General features: G+C 42.7%; 1 long non-coding RNA gene across 1 annotated transcript; it reads right to left on the bottom strand.

Moving 5' to 3' along the window:
- Positions 1-459: 459 nt before the first annotated feature.
- On the bottom strand, positions 460-12,938 carry LOC115521071. Its single transcript, XR_003970949.1, has 3 exons — positions 12,835-12,938; positions 1,929-1,968; positions 460-630 (listed from the first exon to the last, which is right to left on the bottom strand). It is a non-coding gene; the product is annotated as an uncharacterized LOC115521071 (long non-coding RNA).
- Positions 12,939-15,349: the final 2,411 nt, after the last annotated feature.

Genomic DNA, 15,349 nt, shown 5'->3' with positions numbered 1-15,349 from the left:
CAATTGTGGCTTTTATTACCTGCCTCCCCAACCCAGAACATTATTTCATTCAGAGCCAAGGTGGAGAGCCAAATTGCCTTATTTCCAACAGATATGAGTGTATTTTAGAAAAGCATCTATGTGTATTATATTCCATGGGGCATCATCTCATTTATATTGCCCCCACGTTTATGAGTGCATGACCAGCATCCTTATCAGGTACAGATGCCTCCAAGAAATTGGATGCTACAGGGTCCATATATCAATGTTATGATGATGTATTTTTCATGAAATCTGTAAATAAGGTCAACAGGATAGGGATATTCTGGATGACAGAATGTTTAATCGTTTTTGAGGAATGCTGTGTTTCCTGTAAAAAGTCAATTTACCTTTTTTTTCCCCCCTCCAACTCTTGCCCATTAAAAAGTCTGATCTGGCTACTTTGGAACAACCCCCACTCCCACCCCACCTCCAGCATGTTAAGAGAAAGAGATGGTTACGCTTGTATAAACCAATGAGTAGAAATGCAAGTTGTTAGCATGAAAAAAGTGGGTAATTGGCACCTCTGGGGTTTCTGATAGTTTGTCTTTTCTTATCACCTGAAACATTGTCTCAAGCTGAAGGAAACGGTGACTTGGTCTTCAAAGAAGTCTGTGACAAAAGAAAAAGAAAATGCTCAGGGTCAGGAGTGCTAGGATTCCAAGTTCACAAACGTTGTTTTCATAATCTCAGTGAAATTGGAAAGTGATCTCAGCTTCTGCCAAGACCTCTATCTGTCCCGAACATCAATTGCACACTGGGGTCTGTTATCTTAAGAGGCTCAAGAGCTAGGGAAACCAAAGCTGTTATGTCCCGCTGTCCACACCCCCCTCGACTGTGGGCTGCTCAGGACTGAGGAAGTCATCCAAGACAGTTCACTCGGCTCCGCACCCCACTGAAGGCCAGAAGCGAAGCTGCATCACTGGTAGGGAGAGATGCTGGAGACCAAGGGGGAAGAGAACTGGGAACCACAGCTCCGAGAGAAGTTGGAAACTGCAAGCACAACTGGGTAGCCTGAAGGATATTCACCCAATCTGTTGCCCGGGCTTGGGTGTCACTTTGTCAGCCCTCCTCTCTAGACCTGTGACACAGGAATAATGGTGGCTCTGTAAAAGGAGGCAATTGTGAAGAAATGGAAATATCAGGGCTGCAAAGGCCTTACCAAAGGACCGGTTCTACAGAGGCAGTGAATATTGGGGGCGCCTGAGTGGCTCAGTTGGTTCGGCGTCTGACTCTTGGTTTCAGCTCAGGTCCATGATCTCATGGTCTTGAGTTCAAGCCCCATGTCAGGCTCTGTACTGACAGTGTGGAGCCTGCTTGGGATTCTCTTTCTCTCTCTCTCTCTCTGCCCCTCCCTTGCTTACACTCTCTCTCTCAAAATAAATAAATAAACTTAAAATAATAATGAATAATAAAAAGAGAAGCAGTAAATATTGAACTCTTACTATAGCTACAGATCCTGATCTTCCCAATGTTGCATATATATATATATATATATATATGTACATAAGAGACAGCAATAAAGAGACAGAGGTTTTAAAAATATAATAGCAACCTTGAAATAACTAAGGAAAGGAAAAATATCCTTCTGTATTAAATACATAATTTTCTTATTGTCCTTATTATTAACAAAACAGTGTAGACAATCTCTTCCAGATCAGTGAGCATCCCCTCAGGCCTAAACACAAGAGCGAAAATGAATCTTGAGTGACAGAGCCTGGAATTTCACTTGCTCCCGCCACCTGCTCTTGGAGGTCAACAGTGCTGTGGTGTGTAATTACCAACTTCATTGCTCCCCTCTCCCACTGTCTAACTGATGGCCCTGACACCAGTGCTGGGTCAGCCCTCTAAAAACATCCAAGCATGAACTGCTCCTCCATCCAACAGATGCTGCTCGCTTGGGAACCTACCAGAACCAGGAACTCAAGGATGGCTTGTGTTTGCTCAGACCTGGAAAAAAAAAAAAAAAAAATGATGGAGCAAAAAAAACAAGATTACAGATCTACTCCAGGCAGAACCAACCTTAGAATTTGGTCTCAGCTGCAACATCCACTCCATGCACTAACGTACTTATTGGCCCCCTTCCAAGTAAGACACCTGAGCTTTAGTTTCTCGCCTCTTTCTAGGTCTTTTGCTACCCTCTGAAATCACATGCAGACAGTGGAATCATTGCCTCAGCAAACACTGAAATATTATAAGGAGTCCACATGGCAATGGATTGTTCACATCTGTCAACAGCTGCAAAGAGCACACCAGAACCGCCACAGGATCTTCTTTACCGGTGAAATACAAATTGCCAGTCAAAATCTGGGACTCTGTGCCTGGAAGCTGTGCTCTGGAATTGACCTCTCCAAAACCCCAACAAACCTTGCACCCAAGAGACTTGGGGAATTTGGTCTCTTTTCTTGTTCATCTCTGGGCTGCTAGAGTAGACTCCTAGAAGTACGTCCCTTCTTTCTCCCTAAGTACCAAACCCCAGCTCCCCTGAGAGACACAGATCCTATACAAAGTGGCTGGTTTCCATCCCAGACCCTTCTCTATTTCAGCCCATTACCATGGCCCAGCTAAGAGAAGAGGCTTCACCTTAAAAATGAGAGAGGAGGGGCGCCTGGGTGGTGCAGTCGGTTAAGCGTCCGACTTCAGCCAGGTCACGATCTCGCGGTCCGTGAGTTCGAGCCCCGCGTCAGGCTCTGGGCTGATGGCTCAGAGCCTGGAGCCTGTTTCCCATTCTGTGTCTCCCTCTCTCTCTGCCCCTCCCCCGTTCATGCTCTGTCTCTCTCTGTCCCAAAAATAAATAAACGTTGAAAAAAAAAAATTAAAAATGAGAGAGGAGAGGGAAGGGCACCTCTTAGAGCTTCTCATCACTAAACACCTCTGTAAACACTGTCATTCTAATCCCTCACTCCCCCGATAAACCTAAAGTTCAAGAAACAAAACTGGAGTCGCAGATGCTGTATGCTAAGATACAGTGCAAAATTAGAGTTTCGAAGGGTGGGCCCTTATGATATTTTTCATAGCTAAAGTTATTTGTCTCTATCACTTACTCTGGATTAGGGATCAACAAAGTATAGCCACGGGCTAAATCTGGCCTAGTGCCTGTTTTTGTAAATAAAATTTTATTGAAATATGGCAGTGTTCATTCATTTACATATGTCTACAGCTGAGTTGGCACTACAAAGGCAGATGTACATAGTAATGACAGAGACTATAATGACTCACAAAGCCTAAAATATTTACTGTCTGACCCTTTACAGAAGATATTTGCCAACCCCTGCTCTATTGGTTGTCCTCACATTGCCCAGTTATTGTTAGTGGTAGCATTCATCAATTCATCTGCTATTGGCTATTTTGGTTTATGATGGAAAAGCTCACAGAACCCAAGCAAACAAACAAAAAAGGGAAACTCATGTGCACTAGATCCTAGTTATCGGTGGTTAAGTACATAAAAAATAGAATTAACTGCACACAAGCAAACTAGTTCAATTTTTAAAAAAAAGAATGGCAGAGGCAGGAATTGTATATTTAACTGAAGCCCACACTGTGGTTATTGAGCAAGTGCCTCAAGATTATGGAGCAAACAAAGATAAAAGAACTCTGCCCTGTAGAATATCAATGAAAAAAATTTATTGAAGATCATTTCACATTAGATTCTACTCTCCAAAATCCACAGATATGAAAATGAAGGAAATCTCTTTAGGGATTTGCTCAAGAGAGCCCAAATTTGTTTCGCTTGATCAACTACCAACTATTAAGTGATTCTTTGCAAAGAAACCTTTTATATAAGAAGTATCTTTTAAAGTGAGAACAAAGAAATTAGTTTTTGTTTTTCTGTGGAATACCTAATGCAAATGTAGCATGCTTTCCGACTCTGCCCTACATCTATTGTCCATTTTAGGAGTCACTGTTAAAAATCCTCTCGCTGAGGGGTGCCTGGGTGGCTCAGTTGGTTGAGCGTCCGACTTCGGCTCAGGTCATGATCTCACGGTCTGTGAGTTCGAGCCCCGCGTCGGGCTCTGTGCTGACAGCTCAGAGCCTGGAGCCTGCTTCGGATTCTGTGTCTCCCTCTCTCTGGCCCTCCCCCGTTCATGCTCTGTCTCTCTCTGTCTCAAATAAATAAACATTAAAAATTTTTTTTTTTTAAATCCTCTCGCTGAGCTGATGTGAAGTGGGATGAGGTCCCTGCAGAGGTCTGGCTAGCACGTTTTCCAAGAGGTATATAACTAGACCTTTCAGCAAACTTACTTATCTAACTTTCCCTCAAAGCCCAATCTTTTAGACAGACCTTGACCCAAGTCCCTTTCACTTGACTAAAGTGTTGAAAATTGACATGGATTTGAGATGGAGCTGGGAAAGCTCACTCCTAGGCCAACTCAGGTTTTCCCAATTGTTGGATCACATACCAAAGGAATTAAGGGTCCAATGTTGTGATGCTCACTTGTTTGTCCGCACTCCAGCCCCAGATGGCTCTATAGATAGCCCAGCCATTTGATCAAGCCCCTTTGGAAGGTGGGAAAATAGCCTTTGGCCTCCCTGTACTAACTTCAGGCTAGGGTGGAGCAGGCACACTTGGACAGGCAGCATCCACATCCACACCTCTCGCACATCTGCACGCAGAGAAAGCATATTTCCTCCAAGTCCGGTACAAGCCATATCCAGAATTTAAGGCAGAAGAACTCTTTGGGAGATGAAGAAGATGAGTGTTACAAATGGCATTCCTTATTTGTTTGAAGTTCACCTCCCCATAAGATGTGGTGCCCCTCCTCTGTACCTTTTCCACACCATTTTATAATTAAACTGTGTGTTACTCGTCAATGAATTCCCAGAACCTTACACAGTGTGTGGCATGTAGGTGCTCAATAAACAGTTTTTCATGTGTCCATTTGTTCAATCAATAAATGTTTATTGAACACTTGCTCTGTGACAAATGCCTTGGTAAGTACAGTAAACTAAAAAATGAATAAGACACAGTCCGTGTCCTCAATGTGTCCCAGATCTAGAGGAAGAAGAACAAATAGACAATTACAATATGAGGTAGAGGTAACTTACAGATTTGGGATCCTAAGCCTACCTGGAGTGGGTGGGGTGAGAGTAGTTAGGTTAGGCTCAGAACACTTATTCTCTCTGGAAAAGCAGATAAATGTTGTCACACTGAGGCTTGTGAACTTTGTAGCAAGTACAGTAAGGAGAGTTTACTTTTTGACTATAAAGTCCGTGACAGTTTTCAGCAGTCATATTTCAAAAGAGGTGGGATTGTGCCTCACAAGCAGAGACCCTTAACAAAAGGCTGTTGATTTGCAAACATATAGCCAAGATTCCTTGGATCTTGCCTTGCTTTAGGCACATGGCAGTTAAAAATAACAATAAAACACACACAAAAAAAGGAAAAATATTCCGCACTCCTGGAGAGGAAGAACAAATATTGTTAAAATGTTGATATTACCCAAAGCAGTCTACAAATTCAATGCAATCCCTATCTAAATAACACCAGCATTCTTCACAGAGCTAGAACAAACAATCCTAAAATTTGTATGGAACCAGAAAAGACCCTGAATAGCCAAAGCAATCTTGAAAAAGAAAACCAAAGCTGGAGGCATCACAATCCTGGACTTCAAGGTATACTACAAAGCTGTAATCATCAAGACAGTATGGTACTGGCACAAGAACAGACACTCAGATCAAGAGAACAGAATAGAGAACCCAGAAATGGACCCACAAACGTACAACCAATTAATCTTTGACAAAGCAGGAAAGAATATCCAATGGAATAAACACAGTCTCTTCACCAAGTGGTGCTAGGAAAACTGGACAGCAACATGCAGAAGAATGAATCTGGACCACTTTCTTACACCATACACAAAAATAAACTCAAAATGGATGAAAGACCTAAATGTAAGACAGGAAGCCATCAAAATCCTCAAGGAGAAAGCAGACCAAAACCTCTTTGACCTTGGCCATAGCAACTTCTTACTCAACACATCTCCAGAGGCAAGAGAAACAAAAGCAAAAATGAACTATTGGGACCTCACCTCATCAAAATAAAAAGCTTCTGCACAGTGAAGGAAACAATAAGCAAAACTAAAAGGCAACCGATGGAATGGGAGAAGACATTTGCAAACGACGTATCAGATAAAAGGTTAGTATCCAAAATCTATAAAGAACTTATCAAACTCAACACCCAAAAAGCAATATCCAGTGAAGAAATGTAGGCAAAAGACATGAATAGACACTTCTCCAAAGAAGACATCCAGATGGCCAACCAACACATGAAAAAAAGCTCAACATCACTCATCATCAGGGAAATACAAATCAAAACCACAATGAGATATCACCTCACACCTGGCAGAATGGCTAACATTAACAACTTGGGCAACAACAGATGTTGGCTAGGATGTGGAGAAAGAGGATCTCTTTTGCACTGCTGGTGGGAATGCAAACTGGTGCAGCCACTCTGGAAACCAGTATGGAGGTTCCTCAAAAAATTAAAAATAGAACTACCCTATGACCCAGCAATTGCACTACTAGGTATTTATCCAAGGGATACAGGTGTGCTGTTTCAAAGGGACACATGCACTCCAATGTTTATAGCAGCACTATCGACAATAGCCAAAGTATGGAATGAGCCCAAGTGTCCATCGATGATGAATGTATAAAGAAGATGTGGTATATATGTATACAATGGAGTATTACTCAGCAATCAAAAAGAATGAAATCTTGCCCCTTGCAATGACATGGATGGAACTAGAGGATATTATGCTAAGCAAAATCAGTCAGTCAGAGAAAGACAAATATCGTATGACTTCACCCATATAAGGACCTTAAGATACAAAACAGATGAACATAGGGAAGGGAAGAAAAAATAATATAAAAACAGGGAGGGGGACAAAAACATAAGAGACTCTTAAATATGGAGAACAAACAGAGGGTTGCTGGAGGAGTTGTGGGAGAAGGGGTGGGCTAAATGGGTAAGGAACATTAAGGAATCTACTCCTGAAATCATTGTTGCACTATATGCTAAGTAACTCGGATGTAAATTTCAAAAATAAATTAAATAAAAATTAAAAAAAAACAAGTTCCATATGAAAGATAAATAAATAAATAAATAAATAAATAAATAACAATAAAAGAGGTGCACTTGGGTGGCTCAGTCAGTTGAGCCTCTGACTTCAGCTCAGGTCATGATCTCATGGTTCCTGAGTTCGAGCCACACATCAGGCTTGCTGTTGGAGCCCACTTTGGATCCTCTGTTCCCATCTCTCTCTGTCGCTCCCCAGCTCATGCTCTCTCTCTCTCTCTCAAAAACAAATAAACCTTTAAAAAAAAATCTTACAAAAAAATAACAATAAAAGAAAAAAATCAACTAGTCAGTAAGTTAGAATCAGATGATCATAGAGTATTAGAGCCTATAAAAGGACGCCTAAAATGTTACTAGAATCTGTCCGATGCCAGATGACTAGTGTGACAAGTTTTATTCTTCTGTTCAATTGATAGAATGACTGACAGGTCATTTGGGCTTTGCCGGGAGGGAGAGTTGCACAGGAAGACTTGGCATGGGGTAGCCATTTGATGAATGTGTTCTGAATGAATACAGGCAAACACCTCAGGCTCTGTGGAGGAAAAGTAGGCCTCAAAAATCCAGAAGCTCAAATTACACAGCCACACTGACCTTCTCATCAATCATCAATCAATACCCACCAGTGCTGCTGGGAGCAACGGAGAATGCAGAAGAAATCATACCTGCTCTCTGATCTTAAAGATCAAGGATACAAACAAGGATATGAGCAGGCAGTGTGTGGAAGATGAAAGCCCAAAGTATCTGAAGAGATGCTCAAACTCATCAATTGTCAGGAAAAATGCCAATCAAAATGAGATACGATTTCATACCAAATAGACTGAAAAAAATTTTTAAACTGGATGATGATACTGAGTGTCAGCCTAGATGTGGCATAATGAGTTCCTTGATGCATAGCTGATGGGAATGAAGACTAGTGCATGAAGAGTGTGGGTAATATGGCACTTCCTAGTCAAAGTAAGCCTACCTATATCCTAAGTGTCATTAATTTCACTTCTGGGTATGCGTATATCACAAAGAAATCCTCACACAGATTCATAAGAGTCTCCGGATTAGGATGCTCATGACCACATTATTTGTGATGATGGCATGCAAGTGGAGATAATCTGGATGCTCATCCCTAGGGCACTGGACATATAAAACATGGGGTGGGGAGGAGTAACCCATCGTGTATTACCCACAGTTGGAAGCCACTGACGAGATGTCCACATCGCATCACGGATGGAGCTTGAAAGCATGGTGATGATTGAAAAGAATGAGAAACAGAATGAGATATCTAAAACAATACCATTTAAGAGAGTAAAAATGTATGCTCATGCAACAAGAGCATAATTTTGTGAGAAATCTTCGCAAACAAAATGATGCTTCATATATGTGAGAATAGTTGACTGAGAAGGTAAGATGAGAAAAGGGATTAATACAGATTTTTGGTTCTTGGAGCAAATATGTGTGAGAGAGGCTTTGGAACCCAGCAGTGCACAGAGGCTAAAAGGAATTTGGGGAGCATGTTAAAGAAAACCTAAATTTCTTGAATAGACTGTTAGTAGAAATCCTGGTATTGGAGATACTGCTGGTGAGGTCTCAGGAGGAAATGAGATACTATTGTAAACTACAGGAAGACAGACCATAATGTAATAGCAGGAAGTCTAACAACACTTACCTGCAGTTACATTGAAAGTAGAAATATTCGGGGTGCCTGGGTGGCGCAGTCGGTTAAGCGTCCGACTTCAGCCAGGTCATGATCTCGCGGTCCGTGAGTTCGAGCCCCGCGTCAGGCTCTGGGCTGATGGCTCAGAGCCTGGAGCCTGTTTCCGATTCTGTGTCTCCCTCTCTCTCTGCCCCTCCCCCGTTCATGCTCTGTCTCTCTCTGTCCCAAAAATAAATAAACGTTGAAAAAAAAAAAAAAAGAAAGTAGAAATATTCCTAATGAACTGGGTCATCAAGTTAAGCAGTGTTTCCAAAGTGATGGAGGTACCACTTGATGTCTTTTTGCTACTTATAGCCAAATGAAGGAGGAAAGAAATAAATTGTTATAGTTCCCACCACTCATCAAAAAAAAAAGGGGGGGTTTGAAAATTTTCAGCCTCTCCAGACAGCATCCAAGCAAATGTCAAATCCAAAGACACTACCAGGAAAACAGTGTCTAAAGATGAAACTGAGCATATATAAAAGTAAAACTTTTTAAGACCTCAGAAAGATCAAAGATAGTGCCTCACAGTCTACGAAGGCCCCCTTAAAGAAGAAGAAATAGTCCTGTTTCCATCTACTTATAACACTACTGATGCCAGATGTGTGGGTTTTCCACCCCAAGCAACTCTCCAGTTCTCATAGGACACCAACTGGGTGTCCTACAATTTAACCAGATTCTGACACTAACAGCCTGGAATTAGTGCAGACCCCACACGTCAAGGGCTCAGTCCCACAAAACTTCCCCCTCCCACTTCAGACACCAATCTCAAGTCCTGGCTGTCACCTATACTTCTGACCAACCAACTGTAAATGGGGGGGGAGGGGGGTTTCCCACAACTTCTTTCTCAGTCTCAATAATTCACCAGAATGGTTCACAGACCTCAAGGAAGCACTTTACTTAGTATTGCCCTTTTATTATAAAGAATACAACTCAGAAACAGCCAACTAGAAGAGACACATGGGATAAGGAATGTGGGAAGGGACAAGAGTTTCCATGTCCTCTCCAAGGGCACCACCTCCCAGCACCACCATGTGTTCACCAACCCAGAAGCTGTCTGAACCCCTTTGGTCAGGATTTTTATGGAGGCTTCATTGCATAGGCACGATTGATTAAACCATTGGCCTTTAGTGGCCCCTGGAATTCAGGAGGTGGGGCTGAAAGTTCTAACTCTCTAATCATGTGGTTGTTTCCCCTGGCAACCAGCCACTTATCCTTAGGGACTTTCCAAAATTCACCTCATTAACATAAGGTGCTCCTTTCAGCTTTATCAGTCTGGAGCTGTTTCAGAAGCTAGGAACAAAAACCAAATATTATAACAAAATATGTTCCTACTGCTATTACCCCTTAGGACATTATAAAGATAATATCCTAAGGAGTTCTGCCCAGGAGCTAGGGATGGAGACCAAACACATATTTCTTATAATATCACAAGGGATTAAGGGTTTGCCTCACAAATCCTCTCAATCAAACTATAGGATCTCTAGAAAGTTAAGGGTGTTGGACCTCAGCCATCTCATCAAAAGCAGATGGGGCTTATGTCAAAGAAATTTGTATGTATGGCTTTTGCCTAATGGAGTGAACCCCAAAGAGATTCACAAGAGACCTCCAAGTGTCTTTAAAGCCTTATATTTTTAGAAACATTGCCAACTTGGACTGCAGGAGAAAGAGACAGTACAGAATGAGGAGACGTTTTCAACCTCCAGAGTTCTACTGGCAAGAAGCAGGCTGAGATTGCTGCTCAGCTACAAAAAAAAAAAATGTGCTACCTTCCATAAAAAAGAAAAGATGACTGCGAGGGCAGAGTCAATTGCCTAGAGAGTGAAGCCAAGAGCCATGGAGAATTAATCCTAGGCCTTGGGATCTAATTAAGAAATGTCCAGCACTTGTGTGGCTGGCTTTCAGAATTTCCATGACCAATGAACTCTTATGTCTCCAATTTTCCACCATGTTGGACAGGAATGTCTTCCAGCCCAACAACTATAGATGGGGGCCAGATAACTTACTTCATTAGTTCCACTGGTCTGCAGATAAAGAAGATCTGTATTTAAGACACCACAGTTGGGTCTCATCCACACCGGAACTTAATTTAGATGCTGTTTTGGACTTTGAAGTGATGTGATAATATGAGACTTTAGGGACCTTGGTAGGATAGGGTAGGTATTTTGCATGTGGAAGGAATGTGAATCTTGGGGTAGGCAACCTCTATGATAACTCCCAATGATCCCTGCCTCCTGGTATTCAGGCCCTTATATAATAATCTCTCCTTGAGTGTGGGGTGGACCTAGTGACTAATTTCTGACAAATAGAATATGGGGATAATGTTGTGATATTGTTTCTGAGATTACATCATAAAAAGACTGTGACCACCATCTTGGATCTCTCTCTCTTTTGTTTTTTCATTACTCTGAAGGAAGCCAAGTGCCATGTTGTGAGCAGCCCTATGGAGAGGCCCGTGTGGCAAGGTACTGATGTCTCTAGCCAAAAGACACTGAGGACCTGAGGTTTGCAAACAACCACATAAGTGAGCTTACAGGTGGATCCTTTCCCCGTTGAGCCTTGAGATGACTGCAGCTTCAGTGATACAATAATCATAGCCTTGTCAGAAATCCAGAAACAGGGGACCCAGCTAAGCTGTATCTAACTCCAGGCTCTGAGAAACTGAGATTGTAAATGTTGGTTGTTCTAAGCCTATGAGATTTTGGATAACTTATTATGCAGCAAAAATGACTAATACAGATTTTATCCCCTGACACTGATTTGATTTCCTAAGTGGATTAAAAAAAAAGTTTTTAATGTAAATTTTTTCAATATTAAGAAGAGTTTTCATCCTATTTATAATCATCTAATTGATTATAAACAGCCCACTGGAGTTTCATTCTTCATAAGTACTCATTCTTACAGTTTTTTTGTCTGATTCTATGGGGATTTAAAAAGAGACAGAAAAAGAGAAGCCACGCCCCTAGCTTCTAAGAGAAGATATCTCTTGAAGAGGCAAGCACATGAAGCAGAATAGGGCAGGCTGATCTGGACCATGGTAAAGGCAAGTACACAGAGAACAGGAGTTCCTGAGTTCTACTGGGGATGGGGCACTGAGGGGATGTACTTGACTCAGGATTCACTGACACAAAAACACATCTAATTGGCTTATGCTCAAAAACTAAAAGGTCTAAGAGTCACAATGGCTTCCAGTACAGCTAGATTTAGGGGCACTGAGGTGACGTGATAGAGGCCCAGTTACCCCTCTTTGTCTCTCAGCTGTGTTTCCTCTGTTTTGGTTCCATTCTCAAGCAGACTGCCAAGGGCTGAGTTGATCTGCCAGGTGGCAAAGCAGTCAATTAAGACAAGTCAAAATGAAAGGAACAATCAAGGCTTTATTTACTTACTGCCATAGTGTAAGGAAGAAGCTAAAGAGCTGGCTCCCCAGTGTTCCATTTTTCCCCATGTAACAGTACCTGGGGAAGGCCAGCTGCATCAGTACACCTGGCAGGAATTGGCTCACTGCTTAGAGAGCCCCAAACAATAGGTTCCTGCTTTTCTATGGATCTGGGGCCAAGAGGAACAGGGATACCTAGTAGGAAAGTCCCGAGTACCAAGTTCAGAGTGGAAAAAAGTGTCTTCAAGTTTCCCCTTCCCACAACAAGGCTTCAGCCTAATTGTAACCTCCTCCCCACAAGAGAGGCCTTTGATGGAGGTGCCTGGCCCAGTAATGCAAGCAAGCATAAGAGACTAGCTGGCCACAGGGGCCTAGTCCTTGACTGCAACTCTCTTCATAGCCTACCACGCATTGGCTGTGCACCAAATCTGGTGTAGGAAGGGCAGCCTTACCCTATGAGACCTGCCAGATAAGGTGTTATGGAGTAATGTTTGTGTGCCCCGCCCCCATTCATATGCTGAAGCTCTAACCCTCAATGTGATGGCCTTTGGCAGTAGAGCCTTTCTTTGGAAGGTAGAGTTAAGTCAGATGGTGGGTGTGGGGCTCCCCGTGACGAGATTAGTGTCCTTATAAGAAGAGGAAAAGAAACCAGAGTTCTCTTTCTGTCCATGTGTACATACTCACAAAGAGGTCATGTGAGCACACAGGGAGATGGTAGCTGTCTGTAAGCCAGGAAGCAGGTCTTCACCAGAAACAGAATTCACCAGCACTTTGATCTTAAACTTCCAAGCCTGTAGAAACATGAGAAATAAATGTATGTTGTTGAAGCCACCCAGTCTATGGTATTGTGTTATAACAACCCAAGCTGACATAACACCTTTGTAATTGCCTATGGTCAGGCCTGAAAGATCACACAAAGGCACTTGGCCAGGATCTGACCCCTTGCTCTTCCTCTATGGTGATAAGATGGCTATCAGCAGCTCCACCTGACATCCTGTTCCTCTCAGAAACACCGGTAGGAAGAGAGGGCTCTATCTTAGTAGTTCCAGCAAAAATTCTAGGACTGGCTCCAATGAGTCTAACTTGGGTCCTGTTCCCATCCCTGAACCAATGGCCACAGCCAAGTGGATGGAATTGCCAGGTTGGCCTGCATCATGCTATATCTATGAATCTGGAGTTTGGGCCGGGACTTTTATAAACCACTTCTACTGAGAGCAAGGGAGGGGCACTTCTACCAGAAGGTTCACCCTAGGTAAGCAAAGCCCACAGACGCCCCACAGACGCCCACTCTCCAGTGCTTGAGCAAAAGTGAAAGGATTCATTTCCTCATCCATTCCATAAACATTTCCTGAACTATGTGCCAGACACTGTTCTTGGCCCTGGGGAGATGGCAGTGAACAGAAGCATCAGTCTTAAATTCTACTGGGGGTAACAACAATAAACACAATCAGCAGGTAAAACATATAGATAGTGACAAGGGATTAAAGGAAAGAATTAAAGCAAGAAAGGAGGACAGGAAGTATGTATATGAGGGACAGGTATTCAGAAAGGCAATGAGAGAATGAGCATCCCAGAGCAGAGGGAATAGCCAGAACAAATACCTTGAGGTGGGAGCATGCTTGCTGTGTTCAAGGAACAAGGAATACAGGCTGCCAGATAAAATATGGAATGCCCAGTTAAATTTGAATTTCAGATAAACAACATACACATTTTTTTAGCATAAGTATGTTCCAGATATCAAACAGGACATATTTATACCAAAAAAAAAAAAAAAAAAAAATTCCAGGCAACATTTGGGACATACGAGGTATCCTGTAATTTCTGTTTGCTAAATCTGGCATTTTCAAGCCAGTGGGACTAAAACAGAATGAAGAAGATGGTGGTGTTGCATATTGAATTATGTCCCCCCAAAAATGATGTTTCAAAGTCCTAACCTCCAGTAAACTCAGAATGGGACCTTACTTGGAAACAGGGTCATTGCAGACATAATTAGTTACAATGAGGTCATACAGGAGCAGGGTGGTCTCTGCTCCAATGTGACTGCTGTTCTTATAAAAAGATGGCCATATGAAGACACAGGGACAAGCAGGGAGAAAGCAATGTGATGACAGAGGCAGAGATTAGAGCACTGCCCCCGCAAAGCAATGAATGCCACATGAAAACCATCAGAAGCTAGAAAGAGGCATAGAAGGATCCTTCCCTTCAAGTAACAGAGGGACGGTGTCCCTGTCAACACCTTGGTTTGGGACTTCTAGCCCCCAAAACCATGAGAGAATAAATTTCCATTGTTTTAAGCCGCCCAGTTTGCAGACCGTTGTTACACTGGGAAACTAACCCAGGGGAGTAGCAGAACATGAGGGCAGAGAGGTAAGGAGGGTGATGGACAGATCCTGCAGGGCCTTGGAAGCCACAAGAGGACTTGGCTTGCATTCTGAGTCATCTGAGAGTCTGGGGAGTGGAGCGACATGTGTAAAGAGATATAAGAACAACCTCAGAGGATACCCAGGGAAGGAACGGGTATGTGATGCTCCAAGAACAACATGCAGTTAAGTCCCACTGGAGTGCGTAGTGAGGGCAGTGGGCACAGAGGCTGGAGAGGTGAGCCAGATATTGAAGAGCCTCTTGGTAACAAAAAATAGGGATATGCTTCCCCCTGTAGGTGATAAGAAGCCAATGGAAAACTTGGATCAGAGAGATGGAATCAAATATACCTGTTGTTCATGGTTTTTGTTACCCATTGTACTAGAGGTGGATGCTGGAGTTTAAGAAGAATGACTGGACAGTGATGGAATTCCAAGTACCATGATTGGTGAAATCAGTGGATAACTTTCCCATCAGATAGAGGACCTTAATCCAAGCCCCTCAAATCATACAAGTGAGACAGCCACATACCCACAAGCTTCTAAGGGAAACTGGAAAATATCTAGGATCTCTCTGGAACATCAGAAAATCGACCCAAGATCACTGATATGCTGAGGGAGATGGGATTCCCAACTGAAGGGCAGGGTCTGGAGGAACAAGTATGTGGCCTAAAAGAGATAGCAACAAATTTTCCCCTGTACATACTGACTCAAGAATTCTGGGCTCCAGCCCAGTGGCTCTCAAGCTTCAGTGTTCAGGAGAAACTCAGGGGGCTTCTGCAAACGCAGATTCCCGGATCCCATCCTGCATATCTTGATTAAATAAAGGTGGTCCTGGA

This window comes from Lynx canadensis, chromosome C1, assembly GCF_007474595.2.
Source record: "Lynx canadensis isolate LIC74 chromosome C1, mLynCan4.pri.v2, whole genome shotgun sequence".
NCBI lineage: Eukaryota > Metazoa > Chordata > Mammalia > Carnivora > Felidae > Lynx > Lynx canadensis.
Note: the sequence above shows the minus strand (reverse complement) of the source record. Positions and strands in the feature narration are given on the sequence as shown.